Here is an 18704-nt window from a genome sequence, read left to right on the forward strand (position 1 = left end):
GTTATCCACAAGGACAGGATTCTCTTGGCTTCAGCTGCCTCTGCCGCTCCTGAGTTTTCCTCGGCGGGAGAGGTTTCTGTGGCTGGAGGGGCGCTGCATCGTGCCCCCAGGAGTTGTGTTTCCGGCGACTGAGTTGCTTTCCTCCCCCAACCTCTTAGGCAGAAGCCCCGCGGCTCACCTAGACAATTCCTACCCATAGCTGCCCGCCCTGGAACGCGCCTGGGAAGACTGGGGCCGAGCCGCTGCTCTGCCCCCAGTGCGGGGCGTCGGTTCTGCCTGAAACCAGGGCTGCTAAGGAGCATCTGAGCTAACGCTGACACTGTGTTGAGGCCATAAAGTGACCTAGGTGCTGTTTTTGCGATTGCCAAGCCTGGGCCAGAGCCTTAGGGAGAGAACAGGATCCTGTTGTTGACGCACCGGTGGTTCCATTGTTAAAAGAGGTCCTTGCTTTGAAAGCAACAGAACCAAATAATTTAGGGAGCCCTCCATAGTTACTCTGTGTCCCTGTTAGTTACTTGCTCCGGATCAGAGATCTTTGCGGGTTTTGGTCCAGGGAAAAGTTGATCTCTGACCATGAATGTAAGTGCCTCACCGTGTGGTAGATTAAATGCCACCCTGGGATTCAGCCGATTCCCCTCTTTGGCTGCCAGGGAATGTTAGCTAAAGGCCACCAGTAATAATAACACAGTTCTCTGCGGATTATTTCCATCTTTAAGATGGGTTCTCTTCTGTTTTCATCTGTATTTGTTTCTTTTAACTTTTCGAGATATCATGAACTTCCTCCAATCATTTGCAAGTCGATGGGATCTTGAACACATACAAACACAAATCCTTAAATGGCTGTAAAATGAATTACTGGCTTGATATATCAGTGTAGCTAATACTAAAATCCTGTGTCAGGTACTGTATCAGCTTACCATCTGCAGAGTTTACAATCTGGCAAAGACGATAGAACATGTACAAAAAACTGTGATAGAAGAAAATGTGAAGCTATGTAAAGTATGAAGTATCTGCTGATTACAGATCAGCAATGATTACAACTCATTTCTCCACCTTTAACTTTATGTATCTAAGAATCATATTAAAACTTTTCCATTCTTGTCTTCTGGAACTGACTTTTACAATTTTGGTATATTACTTTTCTGTTTCTAAAACAATTTTATATTTGTTATCTGAAACTGAGATCAGAAAGAGTATTTGAAATTATTTAAATTCAGGTTTAGGAATTCATGGTCCACTCTTTTGCCATTCACCTAAGCTCTGTATGTTCAGTCTATAGAGCCTAATACAGGCAGGTAATGCCGTGATTATTTGTGCTTATTCTTGCTACTCCAAATATTCTTTTCTCCCACCATCACATTCCTTGTTCCTCTTTATCATTCAGATCTCAGCTTAAATGTCATTCCAAAGAGGATGTCTCTGCGGAACATACGTAAAAAGCTCACTCATCCCGCTCCCAACCCCCCCAGCCCTGAGCCTGGTACCCTGGTGGGCATTATAGGTTTGTTCAATTTAATCCACTTTCTTATCTACTTTATAAATTCTTGTCTTCATTGAAGGCTTAGCTCAAACCTTACCTTTTCTAAAGATCTACCTCAGAGTACTTAAAAATATATACATTTGGCAATTATTCTAGTACTGCCTTATGACATCTCTCCTATTGGCCTGAAATATTTATATGTGTGTTATCTTGCAAATTAGAAGGTAAATTGCTTGAGGGGGAAATTCATGTGTACCTTGCCTTTTACAGATAATAGACTTCGCATATGTTTTTGATGAACTTTTACACTAGATTTAATTCTTTTTGTGAGCTAACACTGATATTTATATTCTGTCTACCTTTACTTTCCTTACTTTTTTCTTAAGGAAATGTAAAGTGTACAGTTACTAACTTGCTTAAATATATTGAACAAACCCCCAAGCTTTATTACAGTATTTTTTATTGCATTGGTTAGGGGGGAAAAGACTGAAGTGATGACGACTCAGCAGGCTTGTGAGTAATAGTCATCTTGCTGAATCCTGATCTGTGGCTTCTTAGCAGGATTCTGAGAGACTCTTGTTCTGTTTTCAGTGCTTCCACCAATTATCTAGGTGACTTTGGGTAACTCACATAACCTCTCCCAGGTCTCAATTTCGATGGAAAAGCATCAGATGAGATCATCTCTTAAGATTCAGTGATTTTTTTTTCTAGGTAATGTTCATTAGCTTTTTATTCCATTGCAAAACTTCCTTTCTAAGACTTCAATAAATATCTCCACAATTCTTCCAGTTACTGAAGGAAGAAATCTTGATTTCCCCTTTTCCTTTATTCGATTCCTTTACGGATTTCTGTATCTGATCTGTCCCCAATTCTATTGGTTCTACTTCTAAAATAGAGCTAAAATCCATCCTTTTCTCTCCATCTCCAGTCTCTAGTCTAAACCTCCATCAAGTTTTCTATCTTGCCCAAGAAAGGGAAACATTCTCTTCCTGTGTTTGTCCTCCACGGTAAGCACTTCTGAACCAGCCTGTCTTCAGACTCAAGTCTAGAAGTCCACGCCCTTAATCACAGTGCTAGAAGCTTCCCTGATCAGACTGAGGAGTAGATAGGAAGCCTAAAAAGTGTTGTGGCATAAAAAAGAAGGGGGAACTAATTAACAATGTGAATACTTCTGAGAGGTAAGTAAGACAGAGAGAGAAGTTAGCATTTGACTGCAAGATCGTAGTGTGGTGACATTGACATGAGCGATTTTATTTACTTGTATTTATTTATGTTTATTTATTTATATTGATGTTCAGTTATTTTTAATGTTTCAGGTGTACAGCAAAGTGATTCAGTTATACATAGATATATATACTTTTTCAGATTGTTTTCCATTATAGGTCATTACAAGATATTGTGTATAGTTCCCTGTGCAATACAGTAGCCCTTGTTGTTTATCTGTTTTATATATAGTAGTTTGTATTTGTTAACCCTAGATTCTCAATTTATCCCTCCCCACCCCCTTTCCCCTTTGGTAACCATCAGTTTGTTTTCTATGTCTGTGAGTCTGTTTTGTTTTGTGAATAAGTTTATTTGTATCATTGTTTTAGATTCCAGATAAAAGTGATATCATACAGTATTCATCCTCCTCTGTCTGACTTCACTTAGTAAGATAGTCTCTAGGTCCATCCATGCTGCTGCAAATGGCATTATTTATTTATTTTTTATGGCTGAGTAATAGTTCCTTGTGTATATATACCACATTTTCTTTACCCATCCAAACTTGATAGACATTTAGGTTGCTTCCATGTCTTGGCTGTTGTAAATAGTGCTGCTGTGAACATTCAGGTGCATGTATCTTTTCAAATTAGAGTTTTTGCCTTTTCCAGATGTATGTCCAGGAGTTGGCTTGCAGGATCATATGGTAACTCTGTGTTTAGTTTTTTAAATGAATCTCCGTACTATTCTTTATAGTGGCTGTACCAGTTTACATTCCCACCAACAGTGCAGGAGGGTCCCCTTTTCTCTACACCCTCTCTGGCATCTATTATTTGTAGACTTTTTGATGATAGCCATTCTGACCAGTGTGAGGTAATGCCTTATTGTAGTTTTGATTTGGATTTCTCTAATAATTAGTAATGCTGAGCATCCTTTCATGTGCCTGTTGGCCATCTGTATGTTTCCTTTGGAAAAATGTCTTTTTAGGTTTTCTGCCATTTTTTGATTGGCTCATTTGATACTGAGCTGTATAAGCTGTTGGTGTATTTTGGAAATTGAGCTTTTGTCACGTCGTTTGCAAATATTTTCTCTCATTCTATATAGGTTGTCTTTCATTTTGTTTATGGTTTCCTTTGTTGTGTAAAAGCTTTTAAGTTTAATTAAGTCCCACTTGTTTATTTTTGCTTTTGTTTCCATTACTCTAGGGGATGGATCCAAAAAAGTATTGCTGAGATTTATGTCAAAGAGGGTTCTGCCTGTGTTTTCCTCTGGGAGTTTTATAGTATCTGGTCTTACATTTAAGTCTTTAATCCATTTTGAGTTATTTTTGTATCTGATGTTAGGGAATGTTCTACTTTAATTCTTCTGCAGATAGCCGTCCAGTTTTCCCAGCACCACTGGGAAAAGACTGTCTTTTCTCCATTGTATATTCTTGCCTCCTTGCTTGTAGATTAATTGACCATGAGTGCGTGGGTTTATTTTTGGGCTTTCTATCCTGCTCTGTTGTTCTGTATGTCTGTTTTTGTGTGCCAGTATTGTACTGTTTTTTTTTAACATTTTTTATTGGTTTATAATCATTTTACAATGTTGTGTCAAATTCCATTGTAGAGCACAATTTTTCAGTATCGTCTGTTTTGATGACTGTAGTTTGGTAGTATGGTGTGAAGTCAGGAAGTGCGATACCTCCAGCTTTGTTCTTCTTTCTCAAGAGGGTTTTGGCTGTTAGGGGTCTTTTGTGTTTCCATACAAATTTAAAAAGTTTTCATTCCAGTGACTAGCAATTTTAATATAGTGAAAGAGAGGAACTTGATTGTATTGGCTTGAAATGATAACTGGAGGTGAAGTAACTGCAGACAATTCTTTAAAAAAGTTTTTCTGAAAGTAGAAACGTAGGATGGTAGCTAGAGGAGAATAAAAGATCAAAGGATAGATTTTTGTTTGTTTGATATTTGTTTGAAGATGAGAGATACTAAAATTTGTATGCTAACTGAAAATGCTCAGGAGAGTGGGAGAAATTGTGGATGTAGGAGAAGGGGTGGTTTGTGTGTCTGGTCACCATTCTAAAGTACACTCAGAGGGGAGGACCTCGTCTCTTTTGTTTTTGACTGTATGCCCAGTATCTGGAGTAGTGCTTACTACAATAATAGCTGCTTTGTAGACTTTCTAATATATGTTGAATAAACGAATGACTTGGATTCTATCTTACCTTCTTTTAATTCATTTTTCACACATCAGCCAGAAAAATTATTTAAAAAAATAAATCAGATCATGTCCAGTTCAGTCTTCCGTAATTCCAGTTTCACTTAGAATAAAATTCCAGCTCCTTGTGGCCTATAGGGCTAGCCTTCTGTTGCTCTGTCTCCCCAGTATTCTTTCTCTCATTAACTATATTCCAGCAATGCTGGCCTTCTTTCATATCCTAGAGCTGAAGGACCCTTTCCCACTTTAGAGCTTTATACAGGCTTTCCCTCACCAACCTCTCACCTTCAGAACATCATTCAGGTGTCAACTTAAGTGACACCTTCTCAGAAAGTCTCTCCCTAATATTGTAGTGGATGAGAGGATGCGCTCTGGAGCCAGGCTGTCTGGGGTTCCATCCCAGGTCCCTACTTACTTGCTGGCCATTGTTACCTTCAGTGTTTCCTTCCAAGACGCTGATAACCCGTTGTTCACATTTTGTTGCACGTACACGTGCAATGACAAACGTGTTACGACTGCCCCCCTGACGTAAGTGATTATAAGACAATCTGTCAATTTCAGATATGTTAAGCCTCATTTTCCCTGCCTGTAAAGTAGGGACAATAGTAGCATCTATTTCATACTGTTGTTTTGAAGGTGAGAGTATGTAAAGCATGTGCTATAGAGCGTGGCACAGAGTAAACACTATGTAAGTTCTCATTGTTACCATTGTCATTATCTGAAGTTGAATGCTCCCCCTACTATTCATTTCTATTTCTATTTCCCAGTTGTTTCTTAATAGTATTTATTACAATTTATAATTTGTCCGTCTTCCATTTCAGATACGAAACATCAGGAAAGCAGGGATAAATAATGTCTGCCTTTATTCTCCATTCTCTAGTGCCTCATTTAGTACCTGGCATAGAGTTAGCACTCTACAATAAATATTGAATAGAATAAGCCAGAAATCATACTCTATATTGAAACATCAGTTACCAAACTAATATCACTGAAAGATCTGATTAAATCAAAGTCCAGATCAGCCCCAGCACAGCTTTAGTTTAATATTCCGTGTCTATCAAGTTGCATATGCTTTTTTGTCATTACTTAGTATCAAAGACTTGGTTCTGAGGCTTGATTCTTGTACTTTTATTGATTCATTTTTAAAAAGTCAAATACTAATGGAAAACATTAGAAGAAAGAACCAGAATAGCTTTAAAAAGTGATTCAGCGTTTTGGGCAGGAAGATGCTTCATTGAAGCTGAGATACGTTTTTAAAAAATACGCAATTGTTTTACGTGCTACTAAGAAAGAAAAAAATGCTGTTTTAACTATGACACAGCTTTTCATCACTTGGAATTTTTTGTACTTAGGGAAAGCCCTTTTAAAAAAAAATCATACCAACCTTGTACACCCATTAAAGAAATATAAGCATTTCAGTATTGGAACAATAAGTGATAATTTGTTACTTGTTAAAAAAAATATATATATATACACACACACACACACACACACAAATTAATTAGCTGAGATGCTTATATTCAGAGTCTATCTTTTCTAATTCACCTTCAACTCCAGAGTCTCAGTGTCCATGTTTTTCTACATAATACCGTTTTCTGTTATCAGGAACATCGGTGATGCATCATTTCATAAATGAATGTCCATTATTCAGGATTTTCTTTTAAGACACTGATACACATCCTTCACATTTTGGTGCCTCTAATGACAAATATGTTATGACTGCTATTTAACTAGAAGTGATTGTAAGATTCCTATCTATCAATTTCAGATATGTTAAGTGTGAAAAAATGTGTGTCTTAACATTAGTGAAATATGATGTTGAATTTACAGAATAACTTGGAGGAAAAAAATTGCTTTACAGATCTTTTACCAAGATTTAAGAATTAACATAATATTACTGGCCAAGTGTATGTTATTATTGATTTTAACTACTTATATTTATATACCACTTGACAACATTAATCTAATATTCATTATTATCATCTAAGCATCACAACAGTACAGTGTAATTGGTGTGTCCACTTGGCGGATGAGGAAGCCAGAGCCTCACAGAGCCTCAGTAGGTGTCACTTCGTAATTGATGGACAATTGAGGACTCTGTTCCCTCAGCTCTGAATCCCAGATTCTTTGGTATTAGCAAAATACACTAACATAAGTAGAGATATATTAAAAACCAAATTTAAGAAACAAAAATTTTAGCTTCTTGGACTTGTCATTCTGTATAGAATATATATGGCAGGCTTTATCTTTTAACAACTTTATGAAAGTAAATAGCTATGTATGATCCTGATATATTTAAGAATAGTTACTTGAAAATATTTGAAATTTTCTAGTAAAGTTTGCTTTCTGTGACTATCTCTATAGAAATAAGAATTTCTTCATAGTTATGTTGTTGGGTTTCACTCTTGTTCATAAATAGCCTCAATAATTGACTTGATCCAACACAAAATCCAAATTACACTCATGTTATTAATGGCAATGAGTTTAATATAAAAATATTTGTCGTTGGGTTTTTTAAATTGATATTCTTGAGACATACGCCTTTATGCAGAAATATGGGTTTTATCCTTTTGAAAGTCTCAGGTTTGCGTACCTTTTAGCTGTTTTGTTTTACATTCAACTTATTCTCAAAAACTGAGGAACCACTGATACCCCAAAAAAAAGATATTTTCTTTATATTTTCTAAGTTTTTTGAACCAGAACAAAATGGTAATATCAAAATAGTTTGATTTGAATTATCGTTGTCTTTTTCTTTCAATTTGTATTTTTAGATAATTACAGATACACAGGAAATTACAAAAATAGTACAGAGAAATCACATATATCCTTCAACCAATTTCTCCAGTGGTTATATCTTACGTAGTTATTGTGCAAATTCAAAACAAGAGATTTGACATTAATACTGTCTGTATATAATTCTGTGTCATTTTATCACCTGTGTAGGTTCCTGAACTACTGTCACAATCAAGTCACAGATTAATATAGATCACTGCAAAGGTCTCTTTTGTGCTTATCCACCTCCCCCCAGCCCCCACTCCATAGTCCTTAATCCTTCAAAACCACTAATCTGTTTTTCATGTCTATACTTTTATCATTTCAAGAATATTGTAGAAATGGAATCATACAGTATGTGACCTTTTGAGATTATTTTTTTTTCACTCATCATATTGCCCTTGGTAATCCATGTAAGTTGTTGTGTATATCAGTGGCTTGTTTCTTTTTAGTATTCCATGGTATGGATGTATGTACCACAGTTTGTATACTCATTCGCCCATTGAGCAGCATTTTGGTTGTTTCTAGTTTTTGACTGCATGAATAAAGCTGCTATAACTGAGTAGTATTCCCTTATCTAAATATACAACAGCTTCTTTATCCAGTCATCTGTCAGTGGACATTTAGGTTGGTTCCGTGTCCTGGCTATTGTATATAGTGCTGTTATGAACATTGGGGTGCATGTATCTTTTCAAATTAGAGTTCCCTCTGGGTATATGCCCAGGGGTGGGATTGCTGGATTGTATGCTAGGTCTGTTTTTAGTTTTTTGAGGAGTCTGCATACTGTTTTCCATAATGGCTGCACCAAACTGCATTCCCACCAACAGTGTAGGAGGGTTCCCTTATCTCCACACCTTCTCTAGCATTTTTCGTTTGTGCACTTTTGAATGATGGCCATTCTGACTGGTGTGAGGCGACACCTCATTGTAGTTTTGATTTGCATTTCTCTCACAATTAGTGATATTGAGCATTTTTTCATGTGACTATTTGGTCATTTGTATGTCTTCACTGGAGAACTGCTTATTTAGCTCTTCTGCCCATTTTTAGGTTTGGTTGTTTTTTTGTTATTAAGTTGAGCTGTTTATATATTCTGGAAATTAAACCTTTGTCAGTCGCATGTCCATTGACAGATGACTGGATAAAGAAGTGGTATATTTCTATAATGGAATACTACTCGGGCATAAAAAAGAATAAGATAATGCCATTTGCATCAACATGGATGGGCCTAGAGATCATCGTTCTAAGTGAAGTAAGCCAGAAAGAGAAAGAAAAATACCACATGATATCACTCATATGTGGAATCTAAGAAAAAGAGAGGGCACTAATGAACTCATCTACAAAACAGAAACAGACTCACGGACATAGTAAACAATCTTACAGTTACTGGGGTGAAAGGGGAAGGAAGGAATAAATTTGGGAGTTTGAGATTTTCAAATGTTAGCCACTATATATAAAAATAGATTTAAAAATTTTCTATAGTCAATATCTTGTAATAACCTTTAATGAAAAGAATATGAAAATGAATATATGTATGTAAATGCATGACTGGGACATTGTGCTGTAAACCAGAAATTGACACCTTGTAACTGACTGTACTTTAATAAAGTAAATGAGGAAAGAAGAAAAGAAAAGGGAGGAAAGAAAGAGGAAAAGAAAAGGAAAGAAAGAAAGAAAGAAAAAAGAGGAGAGGAGGAAAGGAAACGAAAAAGAAAAGAGAAAAGAAAAGAAAGATGCTGTGAAAAATCTTGTGTGGGTTTTTATGCCCACGTAAGTTTTCATTTCTCTAGGCTAAATGCCCCTGTCATGACTATTGGGGAATATGGTATATGTTTGGCTTCCCACCTCCAATTTTTTGAGATATAACTGATACATTATTACATTGTATACAACATCATGATTTGGTATATGTATATATTGCTAAATGATTACTACAATAAGTTTAGTTAACATCTATCACCTACAGTTACAATTTTTTTTCTTTTGATGAGAACTTGTAAGATCTACTCTCTTAGCAACTTTAAGATATTCAGTACAGTATTGTTAACTAGAACTTATTTATCTTGTAAGTGGAAGTTTGTACATTTTGACCACATTCAATCAGTTCCCCTTGCCCCACTCCACACACTGACACACATGTAGACATACACACCTCCCACCTCTGGCAAACACCAGTTGGTTCTCTATTTCTATGAATTTGGTTTTTTCTGGATCCCACATATAAGTGATACCATACAGTATTTGTCTTTCTCTATCTGACTTAGCATAATGCCCTCAAAGTCAATCCATGTTGTTACAGCGGGCAAGATTCCTTCTTTTTTTTTAATGATTGAGTAATTTTCCTGTGTGTGTGTATATCACATTTCCTTTATCCATCATTCACCCATTTAAGGTTTTTCCATGTCTTGACTGCTGTAGATGCTGCAGTGAACATGGGGATACAGATACCTCCTCAGGAGAGTGATTTGATTTCTTTTGGATGTATACCCGGAAGTTGAATTGCTGTGTCATGTGGACTTGTATTTTTAATTTTTTGAGGAACCTTCATGCTATTTTCTAGATTGTCTGTACCAATTTACATTCACACCAAAAGTGTACAAAGTTTTCTTTCCTTTTCTCCCCATCCCTAAGAGTACTCATTATTGCTTGTGTTTTTGACAGTAGCCATGCTGACAAGTATGAGGTGATATATTGGGGGTTAGCATTAGCACTCCCCTGATGAAATTATTTATTACTGCTAATACTTTTTGGTGGAGTCTTTAGGGTTTTCTATATATGAAATCATGTTATCTGCAAACAAAGCCAGTTTTACTTCTTCCTTTCCGAGTCTGATGCCTTTTATTTGTTTTTGTTTCTTGACTACTCTGGCTGAAGCTTCCAGTGCTATGTTGAATAGTGAATGATAAGAGTTGGTACCCTCAGCCTGGTATTGACACTAAAGGAAAAGCTTTCAACCTCTCACCATTGAGTATGATGTTAGCTGTGGCCTTGTCATATATGGCCTTTATTAGGTCGAAGTACTTCTATTCCCAGTTCATTGAGAATCTTCATAATGAATGTTGAATTTTCAGATTTTTTTCTGCATTTATTGAGATGATCATATGATTTTTATCTTTTTATTAGTGTGATGAATCACATTTATTGATTTGTGTATGTTGAGCTACTCTTGCATCCCCAGGATGCATCATGGGGTATGATCCTTTTAATGTGCTGTTGAATTTGGTTTGCTAGTAATTTGTTGAGAATTTTTGCATCTTTACTCATCAGGGATATTGTTCTGTAGTTTCCTTTTTTTGTAGTGGCCTTATTTGGCTTTGTTACCACAGTAATGCTGGTCTTATAAAATGTGTTTAGGAGTATTCCCCACCCCTTCAGTATTTTTGAAGAATTTGAAAAAAATTGACCTTAATTCTTTTATAAACGTTCAGTGAATTTCACCTGTGACTCCATTCTGGACTTTTCTTCATTGAGACTTCCCTTTTGATTACTGATTCAGCCTTAGAGAAGTTGGGCTTCATGATTCAGGCTTGGTAGGGTGTACGTTTCTAGGAATTTATCCATTTCTTCTTAGTTGTCCAGTTTGTTGTCATATAATTGTTCGTAGTAGTTTCTTATGATCTTTTGTATTTCTGTGGTTCCAGTCGGAATGTCTCCTCTTTCATTTATAATTTTATTTATTTAGCTTCTCAGCCAGCTCTCTCTCTCTGTCTCTCTCTCTCTCTTGCTCTTGCCCTCTCTGTCTCTCTTTCCCTCCCTCCCTCTATCCCACCCCCTCCTCTCTTTCTCTCTCAGTCTCTGTCTCTCCCTTTCCTGGTTAGTCAGGTTAAAGGTTTGTCACTTTTATGTATTTTTTCGAAGAACTAACTCTTCGTTTTGTCATTCTGTTTTCTATTTGTTTATATCTCCTCTAACCTTGATTATTTCCTTACTTCTGCTAACTTTGGGCTTATTTTGTTCTTCATTGTCTAGTTCCTTGAGATGTAAAATTAGGTAGTTTATTTGAGGTCTTTCTTTTTTCTTGATATAATGTTATAAACTTTGCTTTTAGAACTGTTTTTGTTCCATCCCATAAGTTTTGGTATATTGTATTTCCATTTTCACTTTCACAAGATACTTTTAAATTTTCTTTTTAGTTCCTTCTCTAAACATTGGTTGTTTGGGGGGGGGTGTTGTTTAATTTCCAATTATATTTGCCAATTATCAAGATTTCCTCCTGATACTGATTTATAGTTTCATATGATTGTGGCCAGGAAACATAATTGGTGTGATTTCATCTTCCTAAATTTGCTGAGACTTGCTTTGTGGCCTAATGTATATTCTAGCCTAGAAAATGTTCTGGGTGCACTTGAGAAGAATGAGTATTCTGCTGTTCTTGGACGGAATATTTGTATATGTCTATTAGGTTAATTTGGTCTATAGTGTTGTTTAAATATAGCTTCTTATTGATTTTCTGGATGATCTATCCGTTGTTGAGAGTGGGTACTAAAGTCCCCAACTGTTATTATATTCATTTATTTTTCCTGTTTTGTTAGTATTTTTAAAATTATGTATAAATAAATAAATATATATAAATGCTCTGATAATGGGTTGCATAAATATTTACAATTATTATATCTTCTTGATGGATTGACCCCATTATCATCATATAATATCCTTTGTCTCTTTTGACTATTTTTAGCTTAACGTCTATTTTGTCTGATACAAATATATCTACCCCTGCTTTCTTTTGGTTACCATTTGCTTGAAATATCTTTACCCATTTCTTCACTCTCAGTTTATGTGTCTTTAAAACTAAAGTGAATCTTTTGTAGTCAGCTTTTGGAGCCTTGTTTTTTTTCTTTAATCCATTCAGCTCTTCTGTGTCTTTTGAGTGGAGAATTTAATCCATTCGCTATTTGTTAATAGGTAAAGACTTACTTATTGTCATTTGGTTAATTGTGTTCTCATTTTGTTCTTCATTTTTTATTTTTCTGTCTTCTTTGTGATTTGATGACTTTTTTTATTGGATTCTTTGACTCCTTTATCATAATCTTTTGTGTAACTACTACAGGTTTTTTTTTTCTGGTTACCATAAGATTTATGTAATATTTCTTATGTTTTTAACATCCTATTTTAAGCTGATAACTTAATTTTGATAGCATACATAAGCTAAATTTTTACTTCTCTCCCCTTACGTTTTAAGTTATAGATGTTTCAATTTATATATATTTTATATTGTGCATCTAATATATTACTGTAGTTATGGTTACTTTTTAATGTTTATTTTTCAGTTTTTAGAATTGTAAGTGAATTATGTACCACCATTACAATATTAGAGAATCTGACTTTGTATATTTACTATTATCTGTTAGTTTCACACTTATATTCATGTTTTTATCATATTAATTAGCATCCTTTCATTTCTGCTTGAAGAACTCCCTGTAGGATTTCTTTTAAGGCAGGTCTAGCAGTGATGAACTCCTTCAGTTTCTGTTTGTATAGGAAAGTCTTGATCTTTCATTCATTCATTTCTGAAAGATAGCTTTGGCAAGTATAATATTCTTAATTGGCAGCTTTTTTCTTTCAATATTTTGAATATATTGCTCCATTCTCTCCAGGCCTAAGAAGTTTCTGTTGAGAAATCTGCCTGTGGTCTATGGTGGGGATTGTCCCTTGTGTATAATGTGTTATTCTCCTGCTACTTTTAAAATTCTTTCTTGTCTGACATTTGACAATGTAATTATAATGTGTCTCTGTAGCCCTTGTTGGGTATAATCTATTTCGGGTCCCTTGGGCCTCATGACTCTTGATGTCCATTTCTCTTCCCAGATTTGGACAGTTTTCAACCATTATTGCTTTAAAAATACTTTCTGTCCCTTTATCTTTTCTTCTTCTGGGATTCTCATAATGCAAGTATTACTCTTTTGATGGCGTCTTGTGGCTCTCATAGGCTATTTTCACTCTTTTTCATTTTTTTCTCCTCCAACTGGATAATTTCAAATGCTTTACCTTGTAGTTCACTGATTATTTCTTCTGCTTGACCAAGTCTGATGTTAAAGCTTTCCACTGAATTCTTCAGGCTAGTCATTGTGTTTGTCAACTCTAGGATTTCTGTTTGTTTGCTGTTAATGGTTTTTATTTCTTGCTTGAACTTCTTGTCTTGTTTATGCATTGTTTTACTAATTCTGTTTAGTTGTCTGTAAAGAAACTCACTAAACCCTTTGAGAGTATTATTCTGAAATCTTTGCACACAGTTCAGAGATCTCCATTTCTTTAGGATCAGTTATTGAAGCTTTACTACTTTCCCTTGACCAACATGGTGTCATGTTGGCTCAGTTTTCTCTTTCTTTGCCATTGTAAGCAGGGCTGTAGGTTGAGCTACGCAGCTTCGTGATGTTCTGGTTAGTTTTCCTGGTTGAGCAGGCCTGGAAGCTGGATTTAGTCCTAGGCCAGGCTTTGAATTTGCTTTGCAGCCTGGGGGCTGTAAAACAGCCTGCTCAGCTGGTACAGCTTGCTGGCCAAGAAGATGAATCAGGCGAAACTGCGCACCAAATTCCTTGGTCAGACAGGGTCACAAGCTGGGCTCTGCAGATGCGCAGAGTCACTGACTTGGCACTTTTCACGGGCTGCGGGGCTGTTTCCCGGGTGCTCTGGCCAGGTTTCCTTGGGGGTGGGGTGGAGTTGTGCTCAGCAGTCAGTGGACCAAGGAATTCGCCTCCCTGCCTGGGCAACTACAGCAAAGAAGGCATCCAAGCCAGCCAGGCTCATTGTTTGGGGTCTTGCCTCAGGCAGAATTGCACATAGAGTTCCTTGGCCAAATGAGATCACTGTCTTGTAAACAGAAACTAAACAATTTTTAAAGAAACTGCCAAATAATTTCTACTAGTAATGTATGAGTGATCCAGTGTCTCTGCATTCTCTCAATCTTTTAGCATTACCACTATTTGTAATATTGTGTTAGCAATTCTAATAAGTAGTAATATTTCACTATGGTCTTAATTTCACGTTTCATAGTGGCATACCTAGGAAACACAGGGAATTTGATTCAGACCTCTGAAATAAAGCAAATATAGCAATAAAGCAAGTTATATGAGTTTTTCCCCAGTGCACATAAAAGTTATGCTTATACGATACTATATAGTCTATTAGGTGTGCAATAGCATTATGCTTTTTAAAAAACAGCAATGTATACACTTCAGATTTAAAATACTTTAGTGCTAAAAATTGCTGATCATCATCTGACAGCACAGATCTTCAAAAATGCAGTATCTGTGAAGTGCAGTAAAAGTATGCCTTTGATGACTAATGCTATTGACACTCTCTTTCTCTCTCTCTCTCTCTCTCTATATATATATATATTTATTGAAGTACAGTCAGTTTACAATGTTGTGTCAGTTTCTGGTGTACAGCACACTGCTTCAGTGATATAGGAACATATATATATACATTTTCACATTGTTTTTCACCATAAGTTACTACAAGATATTGAATATAGTTCCCTGTGCTATACAGTATAAACTTGTTTATCTGTTTTATGTATATATATTAGTTAGTATCTGAAAACCTTGGACTCCCAATTTATCTTTTCCCACTCTCTTACCCACCCAACCCCATAACCATGTTTGTTTTCTATGTCTGTGAGTCTGTTTTGTAAATAAGTTTGTCTTTTTTTTTCTTTAGATTCCACTACAAGTGATATCATAGGGGTATTTTTCTTTCTCTTTCTGGATTACTTCACTTAAAATGACATTCTCCAGATCCATCCATGTTGCTGCAAATAGCATTATTTTATTCTTTTTTATGGCTGAGTAGTATTCCATTGTATAAATACACCACAGCTTCTTTATCCAGTCATCTGACGATGGACATTTAGGTTCTTTCCATGTCTTTGGCTATTGTAAATAGTGCTGCTGTGAACATTGGGGTACATGTATCTTTTTCAATTAAGATTTCCTCTGGATATATGCCCCAGAGTGGGACTGTTAGATGATATAGTAAGTCTATTTTTAGTCTTTTGAGGACTATCCATACTGTTTTTCTTAATGGCTGCACCAAACTACATTCCCACCAACAGTGTAAGAGGGGTCCTTTTCCTCCACAGCCTCTCCACCACTTATTGTTAGTAGACTTTTGAATGATGGCCATTCTGACCGGTGTGAGGTGATACCTCATTATAGTTCTGATTTGCATTTCTCTGATAATTAGTAATATTGAGCATTTTTTCATGTGCCTATTGGCCATTGATACGTCTTCATTGGAGAATTGCTTATTTTGGTCTTCTGCCCGTTTTTGGATTGGGTTGTTTGTTTTTTTGTTATTAAGTTATATGAGCTGTTTATATATTCTGGAAATTAAGCTCTTGTCAGTCTCATTATTTGCAAATATTTTCTCCCATTCCGTAGGTTGTCTTTTTGTTTTGCTTATGGTTTCATTTGTTATGCAAAAGCTCACAAGTTTAATTAGGTCCCATTTGTTTATTTTTGCTTTTATTTCTATTGCTTGGGTAGATTGCCCTAGGAGAACATCGATGAGATTCATGTCAGATAATGTTTTGCCTAAGTGTTCTTCTCAAAGGTTAATAGTGTCTTGTCTCATGTTTAAGTCATTTTGAGTTTATTTTTGTATACGGTGTGAGGGCATAGTCTAACTTCATTGATTTACATGCAGCTGTCCAGTTTTCCCAACACCATTTGCTGAAGAGACTGTCTTTACTCCATTGTATGTTCTTGACTCCTTTGTCAAAGATTAATTGACCAAAAGTTTGTGGGTTTATTTCTGAGCTCTCTATTCTGTTCCATTGATCCATGTCTATTTTGTATCAATACCATGCTGTTTTGACTGTAGCTCTGTAGTAATGTCTGAAGTCTGAGAGGGTTGTTCCTCCAACTTCATTCTTTTTCTTCAGTAGTGCTTTGGCAGTTCTGGGTCTTCTGTGATTCCATATGACTGTGTTTATTTGTCATCTGTATGTTTTCACTGGTGAATTTCTTTATGCCCTTTGCCTGTTTTTTGGTTGAATTGTTTGATTTTTTTTTACTGGTGAATTTTGAGAGTTCTTTATATATTCTAGATAAGAATCCTTTATTGGGTTTCATTTGCAAGTATTTTCTCCTAGCCCATAGGTTGTTTTTTCATTATGTTACCAGAGTCTTTCATAGAAGGAAAATCTTTAGTTTTGGTAAAATTCATTCTATCAATTTTTTTCCTCTATGGATATACTTTTCATGTCATATCTGAGAATTCATTGAGTAACCCTAAGTCACAAAGATTGTCTCCTATAGTTTCTTTCTTCTAAAAGTTACACAGTTTTAAATGTTAGAGTTTAAACTTCACTTAAATTTATGATTCATTTCCAACCAAGATGGCAAGTAGTAGGACCACAAGCTCACCTCCTCTCAGGATCACAACAAAACCACAACTGACTGCTAAACAGTCATCAATTAAAAAAAGACTGGAATCTGCCAAAAAAGATCTTTTTCGATGGGAAACTTAAAGAGGGAACCACAGCAGGATGGTGAGAGGGGAACAGCCATGATACAGTTGGGCTCATACCCCCTCCCTGGGTGGGGGACCCACAAGCTGGAGGAAAATTGTATTGCAGAGGTCCTCCCACAGGAATAAGAGCTCTGAGCCCCACGCCTGGCTCCCCAGGCCGGAGCTACAGCATTGGAAGGAGGAGCCCCCAGAGCGTTTGGTTTTGAAGGCCAACAGGGCTTAATTACAGGAACTCCACGGAAATGGGGAAAGCAGACTTCACCCTCGTGGACACACACAGAACCTTGTGTATGCCAGAACCAAGGGCAGAGGCACTGATTTCATGGGAACCCGGGCTAGACCTGCCTGCTGGTTTTAGAAGTTCTCCTGGGGAGGTGGGAGGTGGCTGTGGCTCATCCTGGGGACATAAAAGCTGATTGCAGACAGTCTGATATTACTCATTTACATGAGTCTTCCTGGAAATTGCCATCTTGCTTGGGTCATTAGCACTGAGACCTGGCCCCACCCAACAGCCTGTAGGCTTCAGTGCTAGGTCCCCTCAAGCCAGACAACATACTGGGTGGGAACACAGCACCACCCATCAGCAGACTTCCCGAGCCACAAACACCTCTAGGCATGACCCTGGACATGGCCCTGCCCACCAAAGAACTAGGACCCAGCTCCACTCAGCAGTGGGCAAGCACCTACCCCCCCCCCCAACCTGGAAACTTGCACAAGCCTCTAGTCCAGCCTCACCCACCAGGGGACAGACACCAGAAGGAAGAAAACAACAGTTTCACATCCTGTGGAAGGAGTCTGCAGATGCAAGCCAGACTGCCCAGGGACCAGCTGGACCCTGGCCTCGGGTGATGAGAAGGAAGTGCGCTGCTGGGACACACAGGACTCTCATACAGAGGGCCACTACTCCAAGGTCAAGAAATGTAACCAACCGACATAAAAATGCAAATAGAAATTTAGAGAAAATGAGGTGGCAGAGGAATATGTTCCAAAGACACAAAGTAAAATCCCACAAGAAGAAGTACGTGATGAGGAAATAGGCAATCTGCCCAAGAGAAAGTTCAGAGTAATGATTGAGAAGGTGATCAGAGAACTCAGGAGGAGAACAGATGCACAGAGTGAGAAGCTGAAGTTTTTGGCGAAGAGTTAGAAAATATAAAGAACAGCCAAATGGAGTTGAAGAGTAATGCAATTACTGAGCTGAATAGTACACTAGAAGGAACCTAGAATAGAGTAAATGAGGCAGAAGAATGGATCAGTGAGCTAGAAGACAGAGTAGTGGAAATAACTACCACAGAAGAGGAAACACACACACACACACACACACACACGAAAAGAAATGAGGATTGTTAAGAGACATCTGGGACAACATGAAGTGCACTAATATTTGCATTACAGGGATCCCAGAAAGAGAAGTGAGAAAGGAACTGAGAAGATACTAGAAGAGGTAATAGCTGAAAACTTCCCTAAATTGAGAAAGGAAACACTCCCCCAAGTCCAGGAAGCAGAGAGAGTCTCATACAGGATTAACCCAAAGAGGAACATGTGATGCACATAGTAACCAAACCGAGAAAAATTAAAGATA

The 18704-nt window shown here is 36.9% G+C and overlaps 1 protein-coding gene across 1 annotated transcript in view; it reads left to right on the plus strand.

Annotated features, from left to right (window-relative positions):
- KBTBD3 (kelch repeat and BTB domain containing 3) overlaps nt 1-18704 on the plus strand; it is a 41379-nt gene that overhangs the window by 520 nt on the left and 22155 nt on the right. The window lies entirely within an intron of this gene.

Source organism: Vicugna pacos, chromosome 10 (genome assembly GCF_048564905.1).
Source record: "Vicugna pacos chromosome 10, VicPac4, whole genome shotgun sequence".
In the NCBI taxonomy this organism is placed as follows: Eukaryota; Metazoa; Chordata; class Mammalia; order Artiodactyla; family Camelidae; genus Vicugna; species Vicugna pacos.